Genomic DNA, 16,775 nt, shown 5'->3' with positions numbered 1-16,775 from the left:
ACATTCTCCTCTGACATCTGGCATCAACAAGGCACTTGAACCCACAGAACTGCCACTCACTGAATATTTTCTCTTTTTCAGATCATTCTCTGTAAACCCTAGAGATGGTTGTGCATGAAAATCTTAGTAGATCAGCAGTTTCTGAAATACTCAGAACAACCTATCTGGGACCAACAACCATGCCACGTTCAAAGTAACTTAAACCCCCTTTCTTCCCTACTCTGATGCTCAGTTTAAACTGCAGCAGATCATCAGTCAAAGTATATTCTCTTTAAGTATACTTACTGTACTGTTTCTTTTAATATCAAACAAATTATCAGTAAGGCCAAACATCTTGTCATGCATACAATACTTGCATATTATATCTGACAACTATACTTTGGTTCCTCAAATGTATTTTACTTACTTTTCTCACTTATACAATAACTTTTTGAGTCTATGTCAGCGTTTAATTCCACCTTCACAAAGCACCGTTATGACACAGATGGGCTTATTCACAGCTGTCCACCATAATTCATCACAAATGCAATGTCATTCTAATCTTTTACACTGTCACAAAAAATGTTATGTGCTGCTTAGACTTTGCGATACATTTAAAAAGACAAGAATCAGTCACTCTTTGTGATGTCAGTTATCACATTAAACTGGGGGATGATAATCTGTTGTGTAACTTATCAGAGATGCTAGGCTATCATTACACAACTAACAGCTTTACAATGCAATAATTTAATAAGCACTAAAACTGCAGGTACAGTAAGTCTGCCTTCACTATTTCATTCTTCAGCTTTCTACCTCTCATAACCTTGGGAAGATATGCCTATTATTATATTGCTGTAGAAGCTATGATCTTTCAAGCCTTACACTACACACACACACACACACACACACACACACACACACACACAAATTGGTTTGTCAGCAAGTGGTTGTTTGTTTTAGTTTAACTATTTCTTTATTTAAAAACTAATTAAGATCAAGATTCAATTTAGTGACCTTGCCAAGAGGTCTGCAAGACATGCTTTTTAAAAACAAAATAATACAGTTCGAAACTTTCAAACAACACTAATTAAAACACATGTGGTACTGCTATTTAGCACAAATACACACTGTTAGACCTTACCAGGCTTTTTTACAGTAGAACACTGGCAACACTGTTGCCAGCTACTCACTGTAAAAGTTTGGTTACAGTAAGTAACTGGCAACAGTGTTGCCAGTTAATTACTGAAACTGAACCATTACAGTGAGTGGCTGGCAACAGTGTTGCCAGTTGTTTACTGTAACCGAACCATTGCAGTGAGTAGCTGGCAACAGTGTTGCCAGTTAATTACTGTAATAGAGCAGTAGTGGTAACTAACTGGAAACTGTGTACAGTTAATTATTGTACTGTAGTGTTACAACTCACAGCATTATACTGCATACACAATAGTATGTCAAGGTGTTACTAAAATTAATTAGTATTCTTACCTGTTATTAATTCTTTAAATTAATTAAGTTGTAAATTCTGACAAATTTATTTTATTGTTTTGGCAGCAAACAAATATAAAACAGAAAATGTATAACAAAATTAAGAAATCAGCAGATATAAATATCATCTTGCATATTACTGAGAGCCCCAGGTCTGCACAGCAAGGCTGCAGTCAAACTAACGTTTAAGCATGCAAAATTCTGTCATATGGCTCTGCGAAAAGGAGTGGGATTAAACAAAATATTTAGAGATTGAAAAAGCAAGCAACTGGTCCGTAATTTTTGTTCAGAGAGGTCATGGTTTGATCTTTGATTAGTCTCAAGCAATCCCATGATGTGATTTCGCATTTCAGAGTTCTCCAAGCTTGAACTCTTCAATGCTGCAAACTGTAAAATTTTTCGCATGAGGAGTTTGCATTCCAGGTCTGCAGTATTCACATGCGTATGAATGGAAGTTTATAGAGAGAAAAGTGCAGTGTGACCGGGACTTTAAGCTGTAACTCTAATTAAACACACCTGATAAAATTAATTAAGGCTTGTTAGAAATCTACAGGTAATGTTGAAACAGGGTGGGAACTAAACTCTGCTGCGCTGCAGTTCTCCAGTAACTTGGAGTTTGACCCCCATGGTATACAGCAGGGGTGCTTAATCCTGTTCCTGGAGAGCTACGTTCCTGCAGATTTCAGTTGCTACCCATATCAAACACACCTGCCTGTAATTATAACGTGGTGTTCAAGTCCTAATTAATTGGTTTAGGTGTGTTTGATATGGATAGCAACTGAAATCTGCAGGAAGGTAGACTATGGAAGGCTAACAATGTAGCTTTCAAGTACACAGTTCAAGATAACAACAATGTAGCTTTCAAGTACACAGTTCAAGATAACAACAATATAACTTAAAACACAGCCTTATTTTATAAACCCTCAAAAACATTTGAACACATTTTACTTACTCATTTTAGATTCTTATTTAAAGCCTAAAACATATCAGACTCAACATCTGAATTGATAGACAGAGAATAGAGCACACTCAGCAGTAAACAAATCAAACACCTGGCTCTCTTAAAGGGCCAGCATTTTCTGAAAACTCTTTCTAACACCTTTGTGTTTAGAAAAGTTTTTTTTTTTTTTTAAATAACACATTTTTACTAGTTATTTAGCAAAATACTAATATTCAGTTGAAAGTGCAATTTAAAATCTTAACTATAGGTCAAACTAGGCAATTAAATTAGATTAATTATAGAAAAAGTAAACAAAGTTATAAAAATTATTGTGACAATTTCTTTGCTCCGTGTGAATATTTTTGCCTTTAAATGCATTTCGTCCATATCTTACACTTACCCTTTAATAAGCTCTGTGGCATTGGTTGACTCTTGATACTCAATGTTAAAAACATAAAAGGAACCAAAGAAAACACAGAGATAAAATAAATATAAAATAGCAACATAAAGCATCAGAGTAGATAGGGCAGTAATGGTTGAACAGTAATTTACCATTTATTATCACAGTAAATATCTGTAATGGTACACAGAGTAAATTACTGTAATTTATTCTTTGCACTACAGAATTTCATACAAATCCTGCTCCTTTTACAGTAAAATACTGTTTCTTTTCATTACAGCTTAACACTGGCTATTTTACAGTTATTTACTTCATAATCTACAGTAAGGGTTAACAGTGCAGTAAGTGGTTATTTAGCTCTTAATAATATGTGTAACCAATTGAAATGCTACAAAGCCCCAGTATTGGTTTTTAAATGTTTTTTTGGGGTGTTAAGGTGCTACACATCACAATCTTTAAGGGTGTAGGTGCAATTTTAGGTACTAACACTTATAGTGCTATTTAGCTATTTAATGCTTTTTTTAGTGCTATTATAGTGCTATTTTCATGTAACAATAATATATCCTCTTATGTCTGCATGCTCAAGCTGATGTGTTTGTTTTGTGTCCCAACCCGGAGGTAAGTACCACCCCATAGCATTCTTTTTACATACAAAGTGCAGATATGTGTACGCTCAAGCACATTTTTCTTGGTTCTCAAAAATGCACATTTTCCAAATCAGTAGCAGTCATGCTTTGGGTGTTGGCTGCTTTGCTAACAACATTATTGTTTGTTGCTTTTCCCGTGCTAATGCTAGTTCTGAAATTAGTTTCAGTAAGTGATAATCATTATTAGAGCAGTTGTGAAGTTAAATTAAAGTTAATTTGAACTAAATAAAAATAACAAAGTGATGTTCAAATAAAGTGATTAAGATGAATTGTCTCCACAAGAATAAGTTGCATTCCAGGCAAATTTGATTCACAAGACAATTCAAATGAAAGTGATTTTACTTTATTGGTTCAAAATTAATTCTTCTCTTGGGTTTCAATTGCCTAAATAATTTGACATTTCAGAAAAAAACTGTAAAATGGAGCTACAAATTTCTTACAAAACCTAAAACTGTACCTTCTAAAGGTCAATAGAATTGTACAAAAATGAACCTTTCAGGTACCACCTCAGCGGTGGCCATTGTGCCTTGAGAGTGAATGAGTGTCATAATTTAATTAAAATTTATGTTTTTAATACACTTCTGATCTCAGATCTGTCCGTTTGTTTGTTGTAAAAGTCATTTTTGCATTCATTTATAAAGACCAACATAGAAAACAAATTGCATCAGGTTGCATTACTAAAGAACATCTTTATGTCTAAAGATTGTTCACAAGGCTATTCACTCTGACAGATCTGTGTTTTAACAAAATTGAGGGTTTTACGCCTGGATATACAATCTCTGTACACATACACAGTATATTTTAACTACTTTGCTATAGCAAATCCCAACCTCCAGTGTGTTTTTTATTGTCTTCTGTTGGCTTCGTCCATTAGAGTTTCACTGTGGCTTTACACACAGACAGGAAGCGTTACGTGATGCTCCAGATGTTCTGGCATCGGGAATATCACCTGTGGGCCAAACTTAGACATCCTCAACACCTGCTGCAACAAAGAGTGTTGACAGTTCAATACTAAATCCTTCAATGAGTGGGTGCAGACTAAAGTCATAAAAATACAAAAGTATTGCTTCAAATTAGCACTGGCCAAAAAAAAAACATGTCTCACTACATCACTGTAATTACCATAGTGTTTTATTTGCATTTAAATATGTAAGTTCGACTTCTGCCAGTGTTCAATTTTTTTGTTGCAATTAAATTTTGAAGCTTCTATCACGATATTGTACCTTCTTAACCAGTATATTAATCAAAAAATACTTGTATAGTGCATTGCTTTATTGTATATGCATGTTCAGAGTCAATAAATCTTTTAAACGAATTAAATTGTAGAAGGATGATAAAGTAAACAGGTAATGCTCAGTGGTGTGAAGTAACAAATTACAAATGCTCAAATTACTGTAATCGAGTAGTTTTTCTCAGGAATTGTAATTTACTGAGTAGTTTTATAACTGTCTACATTTACTTTGCCTTGAGTACATTTTTAGTGCTTTTACCTCAAGCCATGGGTGCTTTATAATTGCAGCAAACTGTTTGGAAGCATTAAATGTGTCCAAGAAGACAAAATCTTTACACGCAATGACCGAGAAATTATTTAGACTGCTTATCAATGATGAGAAGATAGCAAATGCTTACTGTATGTAGACAAATGGCCTTAAATAATCACTAAATGCACTACAGATTGTCACGTTTACACCCACACACATGCACAGATTGCATGCTTTTCACAGCGTAATACTTACACTACTCATGAGTACTCTTAAGGGCTACTTTTTACACATACTTTGAGTAATATTTACAATATTTAATATTTTAATATTTAGATACTTTTACTCTACTTGTGCTACGTTTCTGGGCAAGTAATGGTACTTTTACTTGAGTATGATTTTACTGTACTCTTTTCACCTCTGGTCATGCTTAGAATAAATTTTCTTTAGTAAATGTCAGTTAATGCATTAAAATCAGCAGTGAAAAATAGCCTTATTATAGGTATGTTGTTTCTAGAAAAAAAAATTAAGACTTTTAAATTGAATATGTTATTATTAGACAGAAAATAAGAAATTATTTCTGTGGGTAACACTGTTGCTTCACTGCAAGAAGATCGCTGGTTCAAGTCCCGGCTGGACCAGTTGGCATTTCTGTGAGGAGTTTGCATGTTCTCCCTTTGTTGGGTGCTCTCTTTGTTGGGTGAAGTGGATGAGCTAAACTGACCGTATGTAGGAGTGTGTGAATGTGAGAGTGTATGGGTGTTTCTCTATACTGGGTTGCGGCTGGAATGGCATCTGCTGTGTAATGCCTGTCGGAATAGTTACATAGTTAGGGACTAAGGGATTATTTAATAAGGGACTAAGCCGAAGGAAAATGAATGAAGAAACCTTAAATAATCTACAGTATATTTCCAAGATACTTTTTCTCCTCATGAAAGTGGCCATAAAAGCTGGAGACAAACAAAGCAACGAACAAACATCCAGGATTTAAAAAACGAGCAATGCATGCCATCGTATGTTCAATTAAGAAGTTTTAATCAAATTTAAGTGTTGTGACTATTAAAATAATAATAACGATGAATCATAACCATCTGGGTATTCTGCTATTAGATTTATTATTTTAAACCCCTGATTTAAAGTGACTCATTGATTATGCAAAGCGTTGCACTTTTATAATCCACAACTAATGCATCGGAAGCACTAATGACATGGTTGTGTTCTTTCATTCTTTTTAGATGGCATGATCACAAGCCTTTGAGCTCTTCACTTTTCTGACACACATTTTGGGAAGTACTGAATTAACGCATCATTTTTCTCACTGAAGTAGATGAAAGCTAAATGTAAACGTTCTCGCAGATTAATGTCTAAACACTGGGTGAGTTTTTATGAGTGATGTGTACGAAGCCAGCAGGGTGCAGAATCTTATTAGTGTATCAAAAAGTTTGCACCATCTGTGAGGTTTATGCATTACACTTTGATGTATAGACTTCCAAGTGATAATTATTCTATTTTTGTATGTTCCTCTTTAAAATGTAAAAACGTGGGTTTCATTTCATTTCAGCTATGGAATAAATACACACAAATACACAATTGCTTCTGTTGCAAACTCATGCAAGTCTTTTTCTTACATCAGTAATTTTTTATAAGGATATTGTGTATTTCATTTAATATTTTGCTTTTTAACAGCAAGGAAAATATTATTATTCAGTTATTGAAATGTCTTATTTTAATGACATTAAAGTGAAACTGATTCTATGCTCTGATAAAAATACAAGCAACTATTACTGTCATTTGTTATAGCTTAAATGTTTATTATATCTCAAGGTATAATTTAACTTTGGTTCAAACTATAAAAAATAATTGATCGTAAATCAAATTTATATTTATTGTGCTAAAAAAAATTACATTTACACAAAGTAAAAATATTGTTTATTATAGACTAAAGACTATAGATATAATAGACCACTAACTATATCTTTTAAATTTTGTTCTGTATTTTTGTACTGGATTTATTTGTATTTTGGATCAACTTTTTTATCCTTACAACAAAGTATAGTTTTGCTTTGGACCAACTTTTTAAAAACTTACTGTAATTTGTAACAACAAAATAATAGATTTTGCTCAAATACACACTGTAAGAAAAGCTGTGTTGGGACAACATAAAGGATTTAAGTTAGCTTATTATTTTTTTCACAAATTTAAGTGGATTTAACATAAAACAATTAAGTTGTCTCAAAAAAGTCTAGCAGAAACAGAAAGCATCATTTTTGAGTGTAATTTTGACTTGCCTGAAACAAAAAATAATAATATTAATCAAAATATTTATTCTGCCCAAGGAAAAAAATACTTATAGGAAAATATAAATATTGTTTAGAGTAGAAATTTACAGATTTACTTAGTTTCAACTCAAATATTTATTTTTAATTTTTTAAACTAAAAAATAAAATCAAAGTAAAGTTGGAACTTAGACTAAACTAATAAATGCATGTAATATTAGGCTACATTGTTTCTAGTTATTTTATTTTCAATAATTATGTAAACTTTCTGCTGGTGCATTCAGTATGGCTATAAATGTCATGCAAAGATGGTAATCAAACCCACATTAGAAATATATAAATATTTATAAAAAAATATATAAAAACCGAATAGCAAATGTCTGATTACAAAGTAAAAATTCTACTTATGCTTTTATTTTTTTCTTGGGGGTTCATTTTTTTTTTTTTTTTTTTTTTGCTTGAAGGCAAATTGAATAGGTTAACACCATCATTTTTCACTAAATCCAATTTAAAAATCTACTTTGAATGAAAGACATGGTAGTTTCACCTTTTTTTCAGTGTAAGAGCTGGATAAAATGCTCAATTAAAAAAACAAATCACATTATTTTTCATTTGCGATTTTTCTGTTTTTATTATTAAATTTTTTAAACCAGTCCACACTTCAATAAAATCTCATATGATTTGCATTGCTAAATTAAATAATAAAAGTTCCTGAGAGTATAAATATATTTTAAAAACTTGCCTGTAGTAAATATAAAGTATATTGTGCCGAAATTTTAATGTATGTTTTTGTATATTAGCCACATGGGGGCAGCACCCATATGACGCCCCATTAATTTAGCCCTTGGGCTATACTTCCAAATTTGATCACGTAATCCCTACTCTTTCAGACCAATTTCCTGCTAAAAGGTTTGCATTACACCATTGAATAGCTGCAGAATTTTAACCACTACTTATGATTGTACGGTTGTGGGTTGTAGGTTGCTGATAGCACATGCCAGGTCAATCTCTCTTGAGACCTGGAGCATCAAAAGTGGTGATAATCTCATTACAGCAGGTCTAATTAGTTTATCCGCTAGGTCACAGGCCACAGGACAAATTTTCATCATACAGAAGAAGGTAATCTGATGTAAGATCTACTCACTACTCTTCAATAATACATCACAGGATGACTTGTATTCAAATATTCTTATCTGTGTTCTTTTATTCATAAATACGAGTTCAAAGGCTGAACCAAATGCTGTGGTAAGCCTGTTCTTAATGACTAAATGTATTAGTAAGACTACTGTTAATGTTATTCATTTATTAGAATCTGGAGAGGATGTTTGTGCTGTTATATCTTTATTTACAAGTTTTCATAAATCCAATCAGTCAGTACTCCTCACCTTAATACAACATTAAATGTTTTCAAACTGTTTTGATGTAATTGGGTATAATTGACAATAAAATAAGTTTTTATTTTGTTTGAGAATGTCAGTTGTGAACCTAGAAACAGCTTTAAATGATTCATTTGACAGAAAAAGGAACTGATTTTAAGAATCATTTGTTTGTGAATCAGATATCACAGGTGTAGCTATTTCATTTATAGCATGATGCTAAATTAGTCAGCTAAAATCTTGAACAGATCAATGTGTCTGAATCCGTCAATGTGGTATCTACACATGGCTCTATATCCAGATTATGTAATGTAATTGGTATCTTGGAGGGGGGGGGGTCTCTCCACACCACAACTAGTGTGCAGCATCCACTTGATGCGAAAGCAACCACAGGAAAACGGTGCCAGTGCCCTCACCACACACTAGCTATAGGTGGATTGAAGAGACAATTTAGCCAATTTAGTGGATGGGATGATTGGGAGGCCATGATGGGTAAGGGCCAATGGAGGGAATTTGGCCAGGACACTTTGGTTACACCCCTACTCTTTACAAGAAGTGCCATGGAATTTTGAATGACCACAGAGAGTCAGGACCTCATTCAAAGACGTATTAAAGATTACTTAGAAATTGTTTTCCTTTACTGAAAGAATATAATAAAAATTGTAGTTTGTGACAAAATGTAGATTAACACTCTTAGGTAATGTAATCTGACTACTTTATAGATTACTTTTAGGTTACTTTTGATCAATCGCTCATTGACTTGATTATTTGGTATCACTAAAACCAGGGGTGCCAAAACTTTTTTGTATGAAGGGCCAAAAACCAAACATCATTGAGAGTCGTGGGCCGAATGTAAATATATACTTATTTCCAGGTACATCGAAGTTTATATTTATCCACACCATATTAGTGTTTCATAACATTGAGTTTTTATGAAAAATCAAAGGTTAACATGGGCCAACGTTGGCCCTTGGGCCCTAGTTTGGGCATCACTGATTGAAACAAAGAAAAACAAAATAAATGTTATTGTTTGTGTTCAACAACACAAAGTGTATTAAACTTTGTGCTTTATTATTAATATTATATTACTACTTTAAATATTTTGGTCAAGAATTTGGGAATGCCACTAGATATGAGGAGGACATAGAATAGTTTGTTAGTTAACTTTATTTGTCCCTGTAGGGAAATTTCATTTGCAGTGTACACTCACAGAGACATCTGACAATTTCATATTTGGCATTTATATGAATAAATCATTGAAAAACTTACCAAGGAACCATGGAACCCCTACTCTAAATAAATATCTATTATATCAACTGCTACAGAGAGAGGAGGAATTTAAATGCATAATTGCTTGAGGTATAATTGATAATTTTGTCCTATTTCTTGTGCATCTGGGAACACAATATCGTTAACCTGATGGTAACAGTTTGAAGGTGTATGATAAAGTATCCCTTTCATCATTGACAAAAATAATTTGCACAAATAATATGTAATGTACTCCCAAAAGTTACTGCAGTCTATTTATAAGTATATTCAAGTGTAATAGAATGTACCTAATTCAATTTTAGAATCTGATTACAATTTCTAGATTACATATAATCAGTTACTATCATGCACTGTACATGAGTTTTACAGTAAGTGGAACCTCCTGGAAAATAAGTGAGCAACCAAATTTCAGACAACATATAAAATATTGAAATATTGATTTATTTCTTTTTTTGAAGCTTTTTATTTATAGTAGCAATAAATACAGTACAATTTCACTTAAGAAATTTGCTAAACATTTTTCTTTTTTTACAAAATACAAAGTAACAAAACACCATACAAAGCAAAAGTTTAATACAAAAAAAATTGAAAATAACAGTAACAACACAATGGTAGCATAAATAATATCATTCCTAAATATACATATGTCAGAGAGGGTCAAATATTTATTTATACTCTCAACATTATTTTATTATCAAATGTAAATTCTTAATCTAAAGAGAGGATTAAGAGGGGGAGTGCAATGGTTTGTAAATTGAAAAAATGTTTGTTCTGTGGATGGGAATTAGATAGTAATATTTTTACATTTCTATGAAGATTGGATGGAGCAACCTTATGTAATGAGTCCACTTGGATTTGATATTTCAAAATGCATTAATTTGAAGTCTAAGGGAGAATGTATTATTTTTCCATCACATAAATATCATACACTATTTCTAGCCATTCTTGGGTTGTTGGGGATTCAGGAAGTGACCAGTGTCTTGTAATTGCTTTTTTGGCTGTGATTATTAAAACATTTAGTAAGTATTTTTAGATTTACTTATTTGGATATCAGAGCTCCCAAAATAAATAACCATGAATTGAAAGGGTAGTGTAATATTAAGTGTGTTTTCTATTACTTTTACCCAAAATAGTTTTATTACTGGACATTCCCAGAAAATGTGCCAGTGATTAGGTTCCTGAGACCCACATAGTCTCCAGCACTTAATGTCCTTTCCTGTGGCATGTGCTCTTTGTTTTGGTGTGATGAAAAATCTTATTAGACATTTCCATCCAAATCCTCTCTGCATATAGGAGTTTGTACATTTTGATGTAAATCTACATATGTCCAACCATTCTTCCTCTGGAATAATGAGGTTACTTTCCTTTTCCCATTTTTAGAAATATTGATTTATATTAACAACAAATTTGAAGAAAATTGAGAGATATTTTACATTTTTAGCATATGTCTTTAATGGTTTTACCTTGCGCAAAACAAATAACCAATGAATATAGTTTATTTGTCACATTAAAAGCTATGAATTTTGCTTTTTATGATGATTCAAAATTTAATGATATGTGAAAGAATCTCTGAATGGCCTTGTGTGATGTATAGTGCTCTGTAAGGCACAATGATGTTCACTGTCATATGGAATATGCCCTACACTGTAAAAAAAAAATCCCAGAATTTCACAACATGTTACTGTAATTCTTCACAATAAATTACATTAGTGTCACTTTACAGAGGTTAACTGTAAAAATCACAGTATTATGTTCTATTATTGTGAAATTTAGGCAGGTAGCATGATTACAGCAAATAACTGTAAAAGGAGCTATATCTTTTGCACGTTAATTATAGATTTTAACTACTGTCACAAATTTGCAAGTTATTGTCACTGCTGCATTTATTTTTAGGCCGTCTGGAGCCCTACCTGTAAATTGATAACATTGAAAAACGAGTCTTGTTGGACACTAATCTTGCTGATCCTGAATAGAATGTTAAAACAACCTAAATATTTAGTGGCAGTCTCTTTATTATTCAACTCAAGATATAGTCTGAAATTGCTCATTCACTCCCTGGTGTTTTCTAGCATTAGACACTCAAGTTAAGGCTGCGAGGGTAGAAAAGATTAGAGAATGATGATGAGCACCAATGTTTCTCCCCGAGTTCATTTGGCTAAATGAAAACGAAGCATTACTGAGCACATCAGGCACGAGGCTACAGGATTTACATAGCAAATGATTGCACGCCATCTCCAATGCAATTAGAAATACTTTGCTTACTAATAATTGCTGCAATGTCTTCATTATACATGCCAGAGGGCATAATGGGTTTTGTTTTCCGTTTTCTCCTTTCAACTGTGTGCAGTGGTGCGTCAAAATCAAGCCCTGAAAAATAAACCAAGAGCCTGTCTTTTAAATTGACAATCTCGGTGTTGTTCTGCAGGGCAGTTGAAATTGAGCATATTGAGAAGGTGTGATTTTTCCCACAATCCCCTGTCTTTGGAGTCTGGAGCTGGTTTAATCAGATCCTAATGGTCTCCTTGAGTGATAGCGGAGAGCAGCTCTAAACGCACACCTAGGGCACTCCTCAGTGCAAAACACTCCCTTGTGACAATAAAACATTACCAGGGCCTTGCAGCTCTCCTTGTAATATACAAAGCACAAGAAAAGGAGGTCACCTCTGCCTCTGGAGACTAATTTGAACTTTTTGTATGTGTAGACACGTACAGTTATAAACAGCAAACACGCTTTTCTGCTATGGTCATTCTAGCCAGACTGGCAGAACATGTAATGAGAATTGCTGGCTACATGAACACTATGGTTGGCTGGATATGTTTAAATATGTCAGAGTGGTTTAGGTCTTAATTTAGAGGATCCCATTATGGGACATTGCTCAGGGGAGGTAGAGCAACAATAGAGGAGGTCAGCAGGACTTCCCTGTGGCGACAGAACATACAAGCCATGTTAACATTTAATTTAAAAACCATATTACCTCTTTTTTAGATATTTTTGTCTTTTACATAACCTTAGGGCTTAGGGGCCACATTCGTGGACAGCACATTTTAGCTCTTAAGAGGCTATTTAAAATACTTTGAATATTTTATATTTTGTAACTGTTTTGCAGCATATGAAATGTCCCAAACACTATTTTTAACTGTCAAAAATGGGGAAAATTTGTTTTTAAATAACGTAAATGTAAAATGTAAATTCGGGCCACAAGTCCACATATATGGACATCTTTTTTCTCTAAAAGTGCATCATATCAAAAAGACGATACTTAGGTTTTATTCTAATTAGGTTCCAATAAGCCCAAATAGCAAAGAGAAATAAAAAATGCATGTAAAAAACAGCTTGGGCCTTAAGAGGTTAAATGTTATTGCACAATTAGCTTATACTTTAGGTACTTTTACCTTTTTAAGAGATACTAGTGCTTATTTATTATATTCATTATATTATATTATTTTAAAAACTGAATAAACCAGTTGCCTTAAAAAAAACTAGTTGATTTTACTTTAAAAACAGTTAACCTGTTTTAACTTGGAACTGTTAAGTTGATGTAAATAAATTTGTATAATTTTTGCATTCATTTACTTAATAAGTACAGTAAATGGTTTATTCATTTAGGCAAGGCAAATTTATTTATATAGCACATTTCTTACACTGTAGCAACTCAATGTGCTTTATATAAACAAGAATAAAAGAGACAAATATAATAAAATAAAAACAAATAATAAGTAAAAACAGATAAAAATGTGTTAAAACAGGTTATAAAAGAATGAAAAAGAAAAGAAAGACGTAATAGTGTGATCTGTCAGACGTAGCATGGTCATCAATCAGTAAAGGCACAGCTAAACAGATGAGTTTTCATTCTAGATTTGAACGTGCCTAATGTTGGAGCACACCTGATCATTTCTGGAAGTTAATTCCAGCAGCGGGGGGCATTTACTTTTTTTTTTTAAAGTAAAAGTAACCAATTGTTTTTACAGAGCACTTACTAACCTATGTGTTAGATATCTGTTAAATATGACAGTGTATATGGATTATATACATACATATATACATACATAAATATTTTTTTAAGAACATAATAAATGTAACATTTTTGTCATTGACATCTATAGGGATCTGTCATTAATCTATATGAAGTTTTTTTTCTTTTTGTAAAATGGGGTAAAAAGGATCTATGTCAAATTCTGACCCTTCCATTAAAATGTTGCAGTGGAATTGGAGACTCGTCAACCTTGGCAAGTTTTTTCCAATGTTTTATAGCTTTGATGAGGTTGTGTAAATTGTAGCCGCGGTTTTCTGTTCTGAACAACTGTCTTTTGTTGCTGTAGCCCATCTGCTTCAAGGCTAATTTTGTCTTTCTATTAACTAAACCACACTGACTTGTCTCCTCTACTCTCAGACAATGACAAGGCATTTTCACCCAAGAAAAAAGACTCACTAGACATGTTATCCCTTAGAGGTGGTTGTGCATGAAAACCCCAACAGTATGGTGACTATCGTTGAACAATACTACCCAGCATTGATTTGGGTTGTTTGATAACATCTGCAGGAATAACTGGCTTGTTCAGTTATGTATGCTATTGATTGCTTAGCAGATAATGGAATTGAGTTTTCCCAGTGTGTTCACTATTACAACAATAGAATTACAGCCTCAAATGTGTCGAACAAGACTCATTCTTGAGTTGCAGTTTTCACTGTCAATTGTCACCTCAAAGTAACAATTATTAAGTTAACTGCGGCAGAATGACAATCTTTTTATTGGCATCTTGGCATTCATCACAAAATGCTGAGCATTTCAAGTGATAATCGTCTAGATTGAATCTGTTCAGCTTTCAGCGAGAAATGAGAGAGAATCATGGTGAGACAAAAAAGAAGAACAGAGAGACAGTAATTATAAGGTTTGAGAAGTCTTCAGGCTTAAGAGGATAGTGTACATAATTGAAAATCATGAAGACAGCATAAACTTTCTGTATGAGTAGCCTATGTGCAAACATACATTAGCATATCATTAAAAATAGTTTAACATGGTAATGTGTGTTAATATTACTAACCAGTAGTTAATAATTAAGGACATTTGAGTTACTTAGACATGTCTCATTCTATTGAGTTGCTGTCATTTAGGAATAAATATGGGATAGTTGTTTGAATCAAAACTACAATGATTTGATGTAGGGCGGAACAATATGTCGCCTGAGTATTGATATCTAAGTGTGTGTATCTGCAATGTCACATTGCTGGATTAAATTGATTATAAAATAATAAAAAATAAAGATAATATTAAATGTTACTTTGATATTATTGTATACAGTTATTTATACAATGACAACCATGTTATTTTGCATTTGATAGTTAAATGTTTGTATTTGAATACTATTAGATTGTACAGAAAACCATAAAGCACTGTTTATTAAACTTTTTTGCTCTGTCATATTTATATATACTTGCAATTTACTAAATATGGCAATGTCAGATTTTTCCAATATGGTGCAGCCCTTATTTGACAATTATTTGTGTAGCTCTACTACATAGACATAGACATAGATATAATTTCACACAAGCATATAAAGCTAAACAATATAAAACAAAACAATGACTGAACAAAAGGAGGCAGGTCTAGGTCTGAGTGCATGAAGACACATCTGCTGGAAAGCAGATCTTTCCATGCCATGCAGTGCAAAGTCACTGGAGCTCAGACAAAACCAGTTCTGGCACACACACAATAGCTCTCTTTTTGCCATCCACCTGCTGCCATTGGCCAAGGAGAGGATATCACATGCACCTGAGAATACCAGATGTTTTTTGACCATCTCACTCATATTGTTTGAAAATCAGCTGTCTATATAGAGATTTATGTATAATAATTCCATACTTAGTCTCTCAATCATTCATTAATTTTTCTTCGTCTTAGTCCCTTTATTCATTTGGGGTAACCACAGTGGAATGAACTGCCAACATATCTTACATATGTTTTCCACAGCGAATGCCCTTCCAGTTGCAACCCAGTACTGGGAAACATCCATACACGCTCATTCACATACATACACTATGGCCAATTAGTTTGTTCAGTTCACCTATAGTGCATGTCTTTGGACTATGGGGGAAACCGGAGCACCCGCAGGAAACCCACGCCAACACAGGGAAAACATAATAACTGACCCAGCCGAGACTCGAACTAGCGGCCTTCTTGCTGTGAAGCGACAGTGTTAACTACTGAGTCACTGTGTCGCCCCTGTTTCTCAATCAATGTGCCTAAATGAATGATGGTAGCATAACCTGATCAAATTTACCCTTTTGGATGTGGACTAAACAAAAACATGCAATCACTTGGTCATTGTGTGTGTTCATGTCTGTGTGTGAATTAGTAGTTTCATCTTTGAAAATCACTACAACTGAGTCAGCTGCCTTTATGCCAACATCAATGAGGCTATGATTCAACTGTTTTTTTAAGGACTCAGACTATAAATTTACAATGAGAAGTGACTGAATGAATTCTAGATTGAATGAATGGACTGAATGTGCACAATCCAATTAACTCAAGTGTATCCCACCAATCATCAGCTACAGAAATCAATGCAGTAATTCAAAGGCACTAATGTAAAAAGTGCCGACAAAACCCAAAGTAATGCATTTGAGAGGATTGGAAATTTTTTTTTTGCAGCAGCTTCCTCAGGGTGGTATGGTATATCCATTTATTTTGCAGTATAAAAAATGTAAGTAATAATATAAAAAATAAAACATGCAGTTTACAGTTGAAGTCAGATTTATTAACCCCCTGAATTATTAGCCCCCTGTTTATTTTTTCCCCCAATTTCTGTTTAACGGAGAGAAGATGTCTAAACATTTCTGAACATAATAGTTTTTATGACTCATCTCTAATAACTAATTTATTTGATCTTTGCCATGATGACAATAAATAATATTTGACTAGATA

The sequence above is a fragment of the Danio rerio genome, chromosome 9 (genome assembly GCF_052040795.2).
Source record: "Danio rerio strain M-AB ecotype USA chromosome 9, GRCz13ab, whole genome shotgun sequence".
NCBI lineage: Eukaryota > Metazoa > Chordata > Actinopteri > Cypriniformes > Danionidae > Danio > Danio rerio.
The sequence above is the reverse complement of the archived record's forward strand: the minus strand, read 5'-3'. Positions refer to the sequence as shown.